Raw genomic sequence first — 13441 nt, 5'->3', positions numbered from 1 at the left:
GATTTTGTTTGGTGCTGTATGTACAGAAAATACATTTTGTGTTGGCTAAAGATAGCTCTAGATGAAGAAGTGCTGTGTGGGTCTTCAGACCTAACATCCAGCTGGAGAGAAACGATTTCTGGAAGTGTAAAATAACAGGGATTTTCAGACATCTCTTGTGAGAGGTATTTTTTGTCTCTCCAGAGAAAGGAGTTGTGTAAGGAGAGGTTATGACTTAATACAGCTTGAACTGTGTGATGTACAAGAGACCAATCAACAGGGACAGAAAGGGGACAAGGGATGCTTTTGCTTCACTATTCCTCTGCTTTTATGTAGCAAAAGAGGAATCAAAAAGCCACCAAAAACCAGAAGTCATTTTCTTTTTTCTGCCCTTTGAGAGGAAAGTTAATGGGATGATTAAGATTATGTAAAAAGTCATGTGTTGCTGTAATTGGAGAGAAAGCTGTGTTTTAGCTTAATTCATATTTTCTAATGCTTGTTTTTTGCAAGTGCTGTGGTGGAATAACATTGCCGTAATTCTCTCTTGGCAGCATTCCTTGCCTTCTGAAGTAGGTGGTTGGCTTGCAGCTATTAAATTCCTTTATTTTTAGCAGTAATCTATTCCTGGATGAAATACAGCAACTTAGGAGTGTAACACTGCCTTGCTAGAGAAGTGCTTTATTCCTAGTTTGTGTTTTGCATCCACAGTGTTGTGATGTGCATTGCATCCATTCAATCCACAGTTCCATGGCTGCAGGAAGTGTTCCTGCTGAGCTCTGTTGCTCCATTTTGTGTGAGCAGCACATAATCTCCAGAATACAAGAGGAAAGAGGCATGTAGAATTTGCTCTCACTTCTGAAATTTGTAGATTTGGCCTTTCACAAAATGTTTCAACTGTAACTTGACCAAACAAAAAAAAAAAGTTGCTGGGTTGGGTATTTTGGTTTTGGGGAGTTTTTGGAGGAAGAGCAGAAGAGGAGAGTTGGTTGCGGTGTGTGTTTGTAAATTCTTGGGTTTTTTAGTCCACTTACTCAATTTTCTCTTTCAGAAGCTTTTCCAGGTCAGTACTTGGTGGGAAGGAGTAGCTGTCACTGCTGAACGACAAAGCATCTGTGTGTAAATCGATCATTCTCCTTGCAAATGTCCACTTCTGCTCATTTAACTCAGAAAACCAAGTACTCTATCCACACAGAAACACGGAGTATATCTGGGAATGTGCTGCCAAGGAAGAGTTTGGACCAGGCAAGACCTATGGTAGGAGTAGAGCAGCTACAATTATATCAGTTCTTTATATAAGGAAATGCCACTTCCTGTGAATAATTTGCTTTCCACATTAAATATTTCACTGCTCACAGCAGTGTTTGTTGCAGCAAACTTTTAAACTGGCATTACTGTTGACATCTTATTTTAAGACTTGCAGGCTTTCTGGAACAAGTTTGCTCCTTATTTTTTTCCTCCTTACTTTGTTTTGCAATTTTTTTAGACTCCCTTGTTAAATATTGGTAGTTACCTTACAATCAATAAATCTAGAGCTCAGAAATTACCTGGAAAAATTCATACACCTGGAGCAGAGACAAATTCAGTATTAATGTGAGTAACAAAACAAGTTGGCAAAATGGATGTGAAAAAAGATGTGTAACTGAATGCTCATTATTCTCATAGCTACAAGTACTTATTCCAATAATAGTATTTTGTTATTTATCTAAACACTAACTGCTCTGCAGAAGAGGATTTGAATTGGAGAGAGACTCTAAGGGAATACCAGATATGGGAATACCTAGGAGAGAAATTCAAAGTCAGTATACTGAAAATTAGTATTATTTCCATCCTGTCTGTGACTTTTGGTCCACATCTGCTCAAGCTTCATACTTTTACATTAGAAATACTTGGAACTTCAGGATTTTTTGGTCTTGGCTGCACTATAGAAGGTATACAGTTCATGTGTAGTCATGCAGCTTGTAATGTCTTTTTTACCTGTGGTTCATAACTATTGGAGAGAGTAAGAATGCTCATCATAGCTGAGTTGTTCTTAAGTTCCTCTGGGTTGTTTTCTTCTTCTTTTTAATTCTTCATTTGCCCTGAGGCAAAAATTTCTTCCACTGCAGCTTCCAGAGCTTGGGTCTGGTGAAGTGCTTGGAGCTGGCAAACTTGATTGAGTTTACCTCCATTTGAAATGATAAATGCTAAAGAGTCCCTATTGCTGCTTCTAAATATGTGTCATCCTTCTTTTATGCATTTCCCTGCTTGGAGATGCCCCCAACATTGTTGTGGTGTTGCCTGAACTCCAGCAGTGCTGTTTGGCTCAACAGCAGACAAGAATTTCATATCTTCCCACCCAGCCTTTAATGATTAAAATACAAATGCCCACTTTTAGCTGAGGAGAACATGGGAGTTTAGCACCTGAGAGTGAGTTTGTGGCAATGACTTCTGGGGTGGTTTTTTTTGCCTTGGAATGCTCCAAGCAATGCTCTGGCTCTTTGAATGTTTTTGAACCCTTCAGAATTCTTAGCACTTTAATCTCCTCTCTTGCCTCTCTCATATGCAAATCCCTTATGCTAATTGCAGCAGCTGAAGCATTCTTGGACACACTGAGGAGCACCTGAAGCATTCTTGGACATTTTGAGAAGCACTGTGAGCCCACTCTGGTTCTTAAGTCCTCCTATCAAAGGTGCAGTTGAGTTGGTGGCACAATCTGTCTTCAGTGACAGATAGGTCTCAGCCAGAATGTTCCAGACTGTATCTGCTAATTCAAAAGTGTCTTTCTGATTTAGGGCACACAGGCAGTAGGTGAGAGCTCATCTTTTCTGGCTGCTCATTCTATAGGACAGAGGAGGTTGTAATTTAAGAAGAATCTCATGTAATGCTGTATTCCCTCTGTCTGGTTCCACACCTCTATTAGAGAAAACTGGTTTTGGAGTCTTCTCACCTTTGCACCTGAAGGTTTTGGCTGTACAGACACTGCTGAACCACAGACTCCTTTAAGCAGAGCTAATACTGATAAATACTATTAAATACCAGTCTTGCTCTGAGCTGGTGACAGTAAACTACCAATTCTGAAGATGCCTCAGAGAAGATGAAACATTTCTTTAAAGACAGATAACTGCTTTGTTCCAGCTTTCAACAGAGTTTGAACTGCTCTAAACTGTCTGTATCTGTTATGATGTGCTAAATTATTTCAGTGTGTGTTCCATTCTCATGGGAAGCTGTCTAACCAAAAGGTAACATTCTTTTTTCTTTTGGGAAGCTGTCCCAGACCAGCTGGAGAGGAAGAATTATTGTCAGCAGCTATTTACTAGCACTGAAAAGGAAAGAGGAATTGGGTCTCATTTGGATTTGCAGAATAAAGCACATTCATGCACAAATTTGAGGTGGTGATTTTAGTCAAAGTGTTCATACTGACACCTCCATATTCATGCAGCTGTTTTGTTTTATGGTCAGTGCATCAGGGGAGCTGGCATGGACTGCAGGAGATTGAACCCATAGCTCTTGGAGTTTTCTTCATTTCTTCTGCACTCTGGGCTGCTCAAGGTTTGTCCAGGCAGTGGCCAAGATATGGCTGTGAGGTAATTAGGGGTTGCCATATAAACAGAATGGTATTACTGGAAGGGGCAAGGAAGGAAAGAAAATCAATGATGTGTCACATCAGTGCTTAGATGGATATTATTTATAGTCTTGATCCTTAATTACTTGGGTCTCTGTATTTCTATTTTGGATCTTCTGTGTTGGTTTTTTTGCTCTGCACTCGCTTGTCTGTAATTAATGCCCCAAGAGACACTTGCCTTGCCCTGAGTGTTTCAATTTCTGTTGCCTTTAAATAGTGCAGGGAAAGGATGTTTTATTCAGTGCATGTGCAAGAACTATTGATCTATCCAACTGTAAAACCAGAGAGTGGAAGTTGTAACAGCAGAACCAAGTCAAGTATGCATTAAGAATAGGAAAAATGTAACATAAAAGGCACAAGGACCTAAAGGGATTTGTCCAGTCCAGACTGTGCTGTGATCCCAGAAGAACCCAAAATTCACCTCAGCTGGCAGCAGTGCAAGCTCTCCGTAAGGGAGAGGTTGGTGGTGTCTATAATATTTGCATAGAAATGATTCTCAGTGAAAAAGAATTGCAAGTTTTAAATTGTTCTCCATCTTGGCCTGAACTGCCCCAAAACAGCAGCAGTTCCCTTCAGCTGTACTTTTGCAGAATGTCCTGTTGCTGTATCCCAGCTGAAGTGATGTTGTATTTCTTAGGCCTTTCATACATTTTTGTCTTTGGTGTTGCTTTTGAGAAATGTGTAAGAAAATGTGGTGGGCAGGGGGGTGGGTGAAGCTGTGGGATCCAGACTGTACACCAAGACCACATTTCATGTAGCACTGACATGAAGCTGCTGTGGGGCAGGGTAAGGATGATTCCTTACTGAGCTGTACTGAACTTTTGTCTGATCTGCAAGGTTTTTGGAGCATAAATTGTACCTAGGTTAAAAAAATGACAAACATTGTTGCTTGATTAGTAATAGAACCAGAGCCTCTTTCTCCTTCTTCATAAGATCAAGTCCAGTGAAAAAGATCTGTCTTTGGTTTTGAATGATTTAATTTAAATAAAGAAAACTATAAACACATCATTTTGCTATTAGAAAGGCTGAAGTGCTGGCCAAGAGCGTGACTTGAAAAAAGATCATGGCCAGAATTGTCTTGCCGAATTAAACCTTTATTGCCTAAAAGCTGTCCATCCTTGTTGATCCCCACATTGAAGAGCTGGGGTTTGGCCAGGCATGACTTGATTCAAATCCTGTCCAAATTAGCTATGAAGCTGCTTTGCTTTCACAGAGTACTTTTTGTAGGCAATTAATCAATATCTCCTGGAGAGCTTCAGCAGAGGCTGTGCTTGTAGTTGCTCAATCACGGAGGTTGCCAAATAATCACATGCATTTGTTTTGTTTGGGAAAACTTCATGTGATGATTTGTTTAAAAAAACAAACCCAAAACTACCACAAACCAATCACTGGGGGTGGCAGTGGGGGATGAGTGTGGGATGCACAACCAAAAAGCCATGAAAAACCCTCTCAAAGTCCAGATATTATATGGATTATCTGGATAAACTTCACTAGGAAAACCTGCAGGCTCACAGATGTCCCGGGCAGAGAATCAGAGCTGCTTTAGGTACAGTCCAGTGATTGTGTCTCCCTAGACTTCTGGTTCTGGCCCAATATTTAGCATCCTTCCTCCTGCCTTCCACTGGGGTTTAGTTTAATGCCCAGGTCTGATGGTCTGTGAACTCTCTGGTCAGCTTGCTCAACTATTCACTGCTACAAATGCAGACATTGCTTCTATTAATAGTTAAGAGGATGTATTTCTGTGATCTCTTTTTAAGGATTAGTAAATCTGGCATGACTAAAGTGAGCCACTGGTATAACTTTGGGATACAGGAGAAAAGCTACAGCAGGGCTGGTTATTCCATATAATTTCTTTTCCTGAAGCAGAAATCCTTCTGATTTGCATCTGTCTGATGGAGATGGCCATTTGGATCAACACATAGAACATACTTCCTTGTGGATGCTCTAAGTGGTTCATGGGACCAGAAAACAAAGTCAGCCTAAAAATGAACAGTGTGAGCAGAATTCAGCTGAGGCTGTGGGCAGAGAAGGGCAGGGGGAGCCATGTCCTGGCTGTGCTTCTTCCCTTCCCTGTCAGCTGCTGTGCCTTGAGAGGCCATGAGTGCTGCTCCAGCCCCTGGTAACAAATGTGTAAATCCACACCCAGTCCTGGGAATAATGTTCAGGAATTTGTTATTTGATTATTTTTTTAAACTTTCATTCTTTAACAAAAGCAGTTGTTAACATTAATCTCACAACTAAAATGCTGCTCTATAATTTCAGATTGACCTGTGAATTTGAGAGATGTAGAAGGTAATGTTCTTGTCACTTCAGTTAAAGGAAATTACAGCCATGATTAGTGTCAAGTGGAAAAGGATTATTTTGAAAGCAAGCTGGGACTGCATAGAATAATGGAGAGTTATCTTGGAGAACACTCATGTAGAACATGAAAAGAATAAGCTAAAAATCCAGCTGAGAGAATCAGGGGAGGACAAATATAAATTTAAAGCAAAGCAAGCTTCTTAAATAAAAGGTATTGATATATTAATAAATCTAGGGAGTTTTGTCAGATTACAGGGCTTCTTTACCTCCTGTCTGCTTCCCAGGAGTTCATTTTGATTAATGCAGTTGTCCCTGAGCAGCAGAGCATCAAGTTCTGTATTCAGTATTGCCACCTTGTTTGATCCTGATTCTTGTTTTACCTGCTGCTTTCTCTAAGCCTCACCTGCAAGAACAATGAGAACTCACATTCTTCAGTCTTTTAGGAATTTTTGTTTTGTTTTATTGTCTTTGGTTGGGTTTTTTTGTTTGGCTGTTTGTTGTTTTAAGTGTTCAGCCTTTGTGGCTGCAATGAAAACCTGGATGTCTGAAGGGAAGTGCCCCGGGGATACAAAACTGGATAAGCAAGGAAAAACAACCCAGAATTTACTGTGTGTCAAGATTCCTGATTCAAACATTCTGGATTTAGGTTTTGGTGGACTCATCTCACATCCTTGAACGGTTAGGGTGGGAAATGAGGAGGGAGATGGCACAGGGTGATGTGAGGAGAATCACGTGTGCATTTATTTTCCTTTGTGCTGCTTCTAAACTCCATAATTGTCTCCCCTGGGCTCAGAGAGAGCTGTCTCAGCAATTCAGAGCTGCAGCAGCTGAAGAGGCTGTAGGGAAATGGGGCTGACACCACCCTTCAACAGGGCAAAGAAGATAAGGGGAAGGAATGTGGGTTAGAGGTGCAGAAATCCAGTGGTTTGGAGAAACTCCTGAAGTCTCCAGAAGCAGAAAAATCAAGAAGGAAAAACAAAAAGGCAAAATAATTCTGTAAATAATGATTACCAATTAGTTAAAATGAGCATTTAAAAGGCAGTATCAAAAAAAATAGTAATTTCAGAGACCTTGAGAGACATTATGGCCAAGATTTTCATTAAGTTTATTGCTGGATTTGTTTTTTCCCATAGAGCTGTACGTATCTCCTGCACCTGATCCTGCGGGTTATATATCTACATTTGCAATTCTAATTAAATGGGTTGCTGTAAGGCTGTAAGGCTGTGTAGAGAAAATTACTATGTTGATTTCCAAATTGCATCAATCTTATACTGTCATCAGAAAAAAAGAAAAAAAAAAAGAAAGGGCTGGATCGATCACATTCTTAAATTTTCCTCTTACAACAATGGCAAGTTTTATTACAGTGTTACAGGGCTAGGTGATTTAAGTGAATTTTATTTATCTTCAGACATCTCAAAATTAGCAGTCTAGACACCTTATAGAGAGACACCCGTGGCCTGGCATCCCCAGGGGGCAAATCATCCCATCCCAAGGTAATTGTGTAAGGTGGGAGGAGTGAGTCACTCTGAGGAGCCTGTTCCTGTCTGCTGCCCCAGGAGTGTGTGGATGTCTAGACACCCAGCATTTGGATAGTTAAGTAAGAGGAATACCACCCAGCACCCCAGGAGCTCAGATATTTCCTTATTATTCACTTGAATTAGTTTCCCATTTAGATGTAATCTTGCCCTCTCTTTCCTCCCTAGACCAATCCAGCAGGATCAAGTTTACAAGAACCTTTATCACACTGAGGAACTGAAAGGGAGATTTCCCAGAGCAAGCATAAATACAGCTGGCATCCATCTATCAGTTCCCTTCTTAATTGTGCTTTTATGAGGTTTTTTTGCTACATTTAGGGTTTTTTCTCCCCAAATTGTGCTTTATGTCTGTCATTTCAGCAAATGCCAACAGCAAGCTTTATTCAGATTGTCAGGCAAACTAAGGATTACTTCTTGAGGAGCTGTGAAAGTGCCTGGCAAACAGCATCTGGGAACTGGGAGGTCCTGGAGGTGCTGGGGTGAGTACACAGAGACAGCACAGTGTTTGTGGTGTTGCAGTGCAGGGAAACTCTTCCTCTGTGGTGCATGTGCTGGGATCCAGAGCTCTCAGCCTGAGCCAGGTTGTGTAGGAAGCCCATTCCCATCTTCCCAGGCTCTAGTGTCTAATTTAGCTGTTGGTTCTGTCTTACTGTACAGGTAACAGGTGTAGTACCAGGATTCAACTCGGTCTGTAGTGTCTTTTTATGTTCCTTATTGAAGGATGAAAAACCAAAGCTCATGTGATGTCAGAAGTAACAGGATTACCTGGATTTATATTGTTCAATCCAAGGAGCAGCCTGTTCCTAAAGCAAGAGGGGAAGGAAGAGTTTGAATCAATGATATTTCCCCTCACAAACCAGTTAAAGTGTGTAGAGTCTTTGAGGAGATTATGTAAAATATGAAATGATTCCTGAATTGAGTTACACTTCAGTCCTTCATGAAGATTATTATGGAATTTGAACTGGCAAGAATTCCGTAAGGATATAATAGCACATTCTGTATTTATAACTGATGTGTTTTATCAGAGCCATTCCAGCCCCTGGACTGCCACAGTCAGGTTTCACCTGTTGCTGGGCTTTTACTGCATTATGGTCCCTACCTGCATGGTAAATCTACTGAGATATTTATCTAATTGAATTTATGAAGGGCCTTTCATCACAGCTAAATACTTCATGGTCTTGCCAATTAAATTACATCAATCCCATAGAAGGGAAACTGTGGGAAATTGGAGGTCACCATGGAAACCTTCAGTGGAGCAGGAAATGAAACTGCTGTGTTGATGAAGTGAGTAATCAGTTATGTAGAGCCTAAAAGCAGTGCAGTGCACCTACCCTGCCTCTCATGGCTGTGTCGTGCTGGGCCTCTTCCCCACAGCCTGGCTGGGGCTCTCTTGACTTTAAAAATGTTCTTTGTGTGGAACTGAGTGAGCCCTGCCTCTCTGAGCTCAGCTCATGGGGCTGTTTAAGGTTAACATGGCAGCTGAGGCCCAGGCCATTTCCTGTTTTGTTGTCAATATTGGGAGGAGGGATTAGGACTAATGCTTCTACTGTTACTCAGAAATATGAACAACCTAAGCTTAAAATAATCAAGTAACTGAATGGCATTTCTCCAAGGGGAATAAAAGGAATAAAGATAAATGGGGATATACATAATATGTATGTGTGTATATCTGTACAAATAGAAAAACCCGAGGGCTTTAATCCTTCCCCTGCTTTATGGCTCTGGGAAGGAACTGGGAAGGAACACAAAGCTGGCATGCTGCATGTGCCTGGAGCTTTGTTTGTTACTCTGCTGTCTCTGAAATCTGAAAGGACATGCAATCATTTCTTAAAGGCTTAAACAAAATCCCTAAAGAAAGGCAGATCAAGCCTTCACCTGTCTTTCAGTTTTAACTCTGTGTACTTCCATGTCTCAAATTTCACTTTGTCCTACCAAAAAGAGAAGCATCAATTTTGTAACAGAGCAAACTCTATAAACTCCTCCACACTATCAAACAATTTAAAAATCCCTTTTCCTTTCACAAAGTTGAGTGGTTTTACACAGCTTCTTAGATAATAAAATTCTGGGAATACTTCACACACCAGATTCTTCAAGCATTTCTACTGCTAACATAAACAAAAACTAAATGCAAGATTGACGTTGTTCTAAACTGCAAAATATTTGAAGATAAAAATCCCCTCAGCTGGCTGCTTTCCTCACTCCAGCCATGTATCCATGCCAAGTGTAACTGTTGCCATGGCTGCTTCGTCAACTCATTAAAAATAACAGTTCACTCCTCTCCAACTCCCCTCCCTTAAAGGAAAGGGATGTGGTCTCCCTAAATCAAACCCAGACGAGCCTGTGTGCCTTTACAGCACCACTTAAAAGGCACATTATTCAAGGAACTCCTGCCTGAAGAATTCTAGTCCCTGACTGTCAGAGGGAAAGGCCTGAACCTGTTTGGGAGAATTCTTGGTCTTTTAGAAGTGAAGCTTATTCTGAAATTCCAGGATAGGGGTGGATCCAGGGAGATACTGTAACCAGCTTGTATCTTGCTGGATTACAAATACAGCTATTTCTGAAGTACTGACAAGATTTTTGGGGTATATCTTGTGTTGTATGTAGAACCACCCTGGCATAAAAAACCCTCAAAGCCATGTTGATACATCTCCTTTAAATTACTGTTACATCTGATGCCTGCAACTGTAGCTGTGCAGCTTTTCCCTTTGCTGTCACAAAGCACAGCTCCCAGCTCAGCTGCTGTTTCTGTTTTGCTTTTCCAGATGCAATGTGTGGAGATAAAATCATCCCAGGCTAGAGATGTGCCTACAGGACCTTGCCCCCTGAACTGAGCCCATCCCTGCCTGCTGGACAAGAGGACCTGCTGGTGGCCAACAGCACTGGAGATAAAAGAAGAGCAGTGATCAATTTAGATTTGTGTGAGGTGAGGAGAAAAGGCACTACCTTTGTGTGACACTTTGACCCATTCTGCCACTAGACTCACTCTCTTGTCCCTTCTCATATTCATTCAAATAATTTGATGTAGGAGATGCACCATGGCTATTTATCAGCTTCCAAGTATGGACCTCCTCCCAAACTGAGGGGAATCCTTGTGACATCAGTGGTGCCACATAGCCCAAGGCCTTGCACACCCCCCACACCAGGACAAGGCTGGAGCTGAGCACCATTTGAAGCAAACACTGTGGCAACCACAGTTGATAAATGGGGGGTTCTCAGGTACCTGTGAGCACAAGCCCACCACCCTTCACACTGCTGTACCAGCTCCCTGGGAATTCACTTTTGAGAATAAGCATGAATTAGCAAGAGACTCTTTTTTAATCAGTCTCTGCAGCTGCTTGCCTGGGTTGCAACATAAGCCATGATAATTCATGGTTCAGATGTGTTCTAAATTTGTACAGTTCAGGAGTGCACTGAAATGATCAAATTGTTTGGATTTACACACTGCTCTGGGGAAAAAGGGAAAAAGCACTCCAAGTCCAAACAGCATTCAGAGGGAAGCTTCCATCTGCTAAAAAAGCAGGTCAGATAAGCCACTAGTAAAAAAATTTTGTTCTGGACCCAAGCCTCCCCCTTTTCCCACACACTGTAAGGCTTCTTCCTGCACTGTTCCCCAAGAAACAGAATTGCATAGGAGTCATGAAGGTGTTTTGACTTTTAAGACCTGATCAGGTGATTTGGAACAGCCCTCCCAGGGGGAGAGGCTGAAGTTGGGGTTGTTTAAGGTTCTCCTACAAGAGCTGGAGAGGGACTTCTGACAAGGGCAGGTATTGACAGGACAAGGGGGAATGGCTTCTAAAAGAGTTGAGGTGAGGTAAAAGGAAGAAATTCTGTACTATGAAGGTGGTGGACACTGAACAGGCTCCCAGAGAACCTGTGTCTGCCCCATCCCTGTAACTGTTCAAGGCCAGGCTTAATGAAACTTTGAGCAAGCTGGTCTCTTTGGGGATTCAATGATCAGAACACATTCCTGAAATTCTCAGATTTCATACCTAAGCACCACTGCAGCTTGGACAGATGGTGGCCTACTGCTGTGATCAGTGACGAGGCAGCAGCTGTCCAACTGTGACACTCTCTAGGAGCAGGTGAGAATTCACCCTGACAGGTCCTTCTCAAAAATCTAACCCACATCTGACAGGATGAGAGTTCCTGAATAGGAGCTGCAACCTAATTCTGAATTTCAGAGTATCAACTGAGTTGCTGTAAGTGGTAGGAAATATGTGTAAAATGCAGTTTTTCCCAATGCTCCTAGCAGTATAATTATACCCAACCCTTAACAAAAATAATATTAATAGAAGCCATTATAATGAATCAGTTACAGTGGTTTAATTTTGACTGTGACTTTACTATGTAGAATTAAGCACTCTGTTTACATTTTAAGTACAATGCCACTCATAGTTAACAGGAACACAGAAGTGAGACCAACCAACAGCCATCCCTGTTCCAGATTAGCCACAAGTTTTGCACTTGAGCACTTAAAAAGTTCAGCAGCAGAAAAGATTGTGAAGATGCTACCACCTCTCCTCATCTATGGAGAGACCACTTTGCTTACTGCAGTGTGCACATCACCATTTTTTCACCAGTCTGAAGAACCCAGAGCTGTTCACACTGCATGAGGATTCTCCAGGTCATGTGACGGTAATTCCACCTTTTAGTGGCATTTTCTACTGTTTATGTTCTATTCTGAATTTATAGTTGTTCTTTCTATAGTTTTCTCTATTAGAGTTCCTAACTCAGTGGTCAGTTAGAAACAAGCCAAGCAGCAAAGCCTCCATGCACAGGTACATAAGGCTGTAGTAAGGACAGACTGGGCAAGAATACAAGGCTTAGTTACTATGGCAAGGAGCCCAGAGCTGCCAGCTCAGCCTTCTCCAAAATGTGGCAGAAAAGCTTAGCTGCAGATTCTGGATCTATTCCCGTTTTAACTTGCACATCCTTCTACCTTCTCACCTCGGATATAACTTGAGTTGGAAACCACTCTTTCCTGCCTTGTGGTTCCTCCCCATCTTCCCTCTGCAGTGCACAGGAGCAAAGTGCATCACATGCTTCACATAGAGATGACCATGTACACAGGAAGTATTATAGCACCATACACCACTAAACCAACCAGCAGTAACAGCAAAGTTCAAGGAAAAACTGACAAACTTGGAAAAACACAACACTCAGTGAAACAATGGTAACTTTCACTTCAGAGCACTTGTTACACTTTAAAAAGCAATTCTAGAACAGAATTTTGAAATAGTTAGGATTAAATGAACCCTCTAACTGTACTTGCATTTGTCCATCCTGTTAAGTGAGTATTGAACTGCAGAACCTTAGTGTCTATAGCACACACACAGCTGAGCCTGCACCCCTCTAGTTCTAGCAGTGACTGTATCACTCCATAGATAGGAAAGTCATGAGTTTCAGAGAACAACATATCACTAAGTGTTCTGGGAAGCCCAGGGTGTCAGTGCTCACCACTGCCACCCAGGAGTTGCAGCTCCATCACACAGCCAGCCCTCAGCCTCGAGGCACTGAACTGCATTTGAAGCGTTCCTTTCTCCAAACTGGACCCCACCCACACCAGTAGCCCCTGCTCTCCCTTCATACACCCCATTTCTGAAATGCAGGGATGGGGCCATGAATTCTGCCAGCCATTCAAACTCAATACCCTTTGTCATCTGGCTTGGAGAGCACAGTCCCTGGAGCTCCTGGGCTCCACACTGCATAGGAGCTCCCAGGGCAGCAGCAGAACTCCCTGATGGACCATGGCTCAGAACACTCAGGAGGGCAGAGCTGTGACTGGAGTTAGGGAGCCCTTCAAAGCAAACCATGACCTTCCCAGCTGCAGCATTACAAGTTGCTCCACTGCCAACTCCAACTCTCCCCAAAGCAAGCCTAGTTATCAGCTCTAGTCCTTTTCTTGGGCTCCACTTCACTTCCTGTGCTGTGTAACAGTTCACAGGCTACAGCACTCACACCCCTGGCAAAAAAGCTCCAGTCCAGGAGCCACTACAACTATATCACCTTTCAAGAATGTAAGTCT

The sequence above is a fragment of the Ammospiza nelsoni genome, chromosome 6, assembly GCF_027579445.1.
Source record: "Ammospiza nelsoni isolate bAmmNel1 chromosome 6, bAmmNel1.pri, whole genome shotgun sequence".
NCBI classification, from domain to species: Eukaryota; Metazoa; Chordata; class Aves; order Passeriformes; family Passerellidae; genus Ammospiza; species Ammospiza nelsoni.
This window is presented reverse-complemented; position numbering follows the sequence as displayed.